This window comes from Brienomyrus brachyistius, chromosome 9 (assembly GCF_023856365.1).
Source record: "Brienomyrus brachyistius isolate T26 chromosome 9, BBRACH_0.4, whole genome shotgun sequence".
NCBI lineage: Eukaryota > Metazoa > Chordata > Actinopteri > Osteoglossiformes > Mormyridae > Brienomyrus > Brienomyrus brachyistius.
Window position 1 is genome coordinate 27524612 of NC_064541.1, and position 3342 is coordinate 27527953.

The window sequence follows — 3342 nt, forward strand, 5'->3', positions numbered from 1 at the left end:
GTTTATGTCTGTGATGAGCCAAAGGCTCACGGTGGAGCCTCGATTACGGAGCCAGAAGGCGGAAGCGACAGGTCAGACGGCCAGGAAGACCCTGCAAAGCCGCCCCGCTTTCACTCAGTGTCGGTGCCATGGGGGGCTAGTCCCCCAAATGATCACCTGCACTCCCCAAACAGAGAGAGCAAGAGGAGAGGAAGAAGAAGTAAGACGACGAGTAACTTACTGAGTACTGAGCAAAAGTATTAGGCAGTCAAAAGAAAAGTTTAAAGCTTTTTATCTGGGTAGTAAGTGCACTTTTGCTGAGAGCAAAATCCACAATTTAGCATTAGGACTTAAATTGTTAAAATTAAGAGTAACTCGTGAGAATCTCTTATGTGCTCAGAAAAGTTACTGATATCTATTTGGATGGCTAGATGAACACCACTCAACCAATCCATGTATTTATTCAATTTCACTACTAGCTCTCTTAATTAAATAATCTAATTAGTTAACAATAGAGAATGAGATATTGATTAACTATACGAGTTGTGCTAGTGGATCCAATAAAAGAAAATGCATGGGTGTGTTGGACAGCTGCTGCAAATACTGGGGTGACTTCAGCAGAGGTTTTGAAAGGGCTGATACACGTTGACAGACATAATAGCATAGTTTTACACCAATATAAAAAGCATTTCTACATCATTTTCTTTTACTGCCTTTTACTGACTTTTGCACAGTATTGTACATTGTAGCCCTCCCCATGCCCCCCTTCCCACAATTTTTTGTGGGAATCTGCCAAAGGGCCAGTGTTCTGTTTTAGTTTGGACAGAATTGGGTCCAGGAGGCCCAACTTGTCTGCTTACTTGGGATCAGAATCGGCAGAACTTTCCATGATGCAGCCTAAGCTCTAGCAAGGTCTCCTGGCAGTATGACTTACATCATTGATAATCGTAATTCAGCTTCTAAACGGATTCACTTTGACACCCAGAAACCCCCAGATGAGAGAGTCAACGAGCTGCTCTAAGGTGATTGGATGCAGGCAGCCCCACTCCACCCCCAGTCTACAGATATAACCCTTGTTTCTGTGTTTAACTTTAGCCATAGTTGCTGGCATCTCACAGACTGTTATATCTGACGGGATACATACGGCTGATTTAGTAGTTAGTTTAGCAGGTGTAAATTTGCACATTTACTTTGTGTCATGTTTAAAAATACCAACGAAAGTACTTTAAATTAGATTACACAGTTACACAGGGTTTACCGTGTACTCCTCATATCCGGGACTAATTAACCCCTCCTTGCTAGTTTGGAATTAATGGCAGAGTCAAGCCTGCTGTCCCCAGAAGCCAGCAGCTGCCCACAGGTCTGACTGACATCGGTGCACATGTGCATGACCTGCTTGATCCATGTAAACACCACACAGCTTATTCCTCACATGCTCCAAGGCTCAAGGAATCAGAGCAGAATGCATGTTTATGTCCGAGTGTTTTGGAAACCGAGCAACCCCCAGCCCCCCGCCCCACCCCATCCCCCTGTTGCTAGACAGCCAAGGGTAAGAGCCAAACAACCCCCCAAGTTCACCCCTGCCCCCCCAAGGGCAGAGAAGCCCAGACATACCTGAGCTGTCTCTCAGGAACTGCTTTCAGAGCGTGCAGCCAGTTGTCCCGTTTGGAGAGTTCAGCTGTAAATCTCTCCCGACCGGCGGAATGTTCCAGATGCTGCTGCTGTCCTGTACTGAAAGTGGTTTGTGGGAACTGCAGCAGTGGTTCCCGACCTGACCAGGGAGGCATTGCTTAAAGTGCGGCATTTTTAACTGATCACTGTTGAGCTAAAAAGCACTCGGGTGACTTCTAGCGTCCTGGGACCAGTCGCCAGCTGGGGTCAAAGAAGCACCATGCAAGACCAAAACAGCAGTGCCACTAGTGGGCATCTAATGGGCACTAACGGGCATCCATAGTGAAACATTATTCAAATAACTGCATTTTAATAACTCTTGAATGGTGAATATAGAATTGCTACTAGCCACACAAATTAAATTCTTATCGTACATGAGTACTCCATCAGATGGCATTGTGGGTAATATGATTCGCTTTAGAACATTGTTTCAAATCATGGCACCGCCCATTGTTGACCTGAGTTATTCCAGTGAATCTGAAGAAAAATTATGCAGTAAAGTACAGTACAAATACAGTAAAGAGCTGATTCACAATCAAACATAATAAAACATCACAGCCAAGTACATTGCTGTGACCGTTTAAGAAAAGACAACGGCTTCTCATGGCAATAAATTAATTTGAGGTGTCAGGAGTTTTATAAACAGCAACAGACTGGGTTCATTCATTCTTTCATCTTTGCCTACTAATGGTTACTTCATCCATCCATTTTCCAAACTGCTTATCCTACTGGGTCACGGGGGGTCCGGAGCATATCCCGGAAACAATGGGCACGAGGCAGGGAACAACCCTGGATGAGGGGCCAGCCCATTGCAGGGCACATTCACCCACCATTCACTCTCACACGCACACCTACAGGCAATTTAGCAACTCCAATTAGCCTCAGCATGTTTTTTTGGACTGTGGGGGGAAACCGGAGCACCCAGAGGAAATCCCATGACGCTATGGGGAGAACATGCAAACACCGCAAACGTGTGACCCAGGGGGAGACTCGAACCCGGGTCCCAGAGGTGTGAGGCAACAGTGATAACCACTGCACCACCATGCCGCCCCATGGTTACTTCAATATTAGTTTAAATACTGTAACTCGTGGCCATAGGTGGAAATTAGCGGGAGAACATTTTAAAATGAATTTGAGGAAGCACTTCTTTACACGGCATGTAGTTGGAGTATAGAATAGTCTTCCTGCTAGTGTAGCACAAGCTAAAACCCTGGGTTCCTTTAAATCAGAGCTAGATAAGATTTTAACAACTCTGAGCTATTAGTTAAGTTCTCCCCAAACGAGTTTGATGGGCCGAATGGCCTCCTCCCGTTTGTAAATTTCTTGTGTTCTTATGTTCTGACTAAAGGGTAGCAGAGATACTGGTGCTGTTTCCCAGGAAGTGTGAGACACCACGGCTGGGGGAGCAGCCACATCCATCACAGAGCTCACAATCTCACACACGATCACGCGCCATGGAAAATTCAGAGACACCCAATCACTTAACTGCATGTTTTTTTGCACTGGCCAGAGGAAACCTGCACTAAACAGAGTCAGGGCTGATGCTTCCTAATAATCTCAGGAGTGAAACATTTTGGGATAATAATATTTGCAGCTGGGGGGAGGAGGGGGCAGTGCCATATACTGTAAATTAGATCTCAAGGGCAGACAGCTTCCTACAGCCAGGTGATGGCGAGAATTAAAGGCCACAGA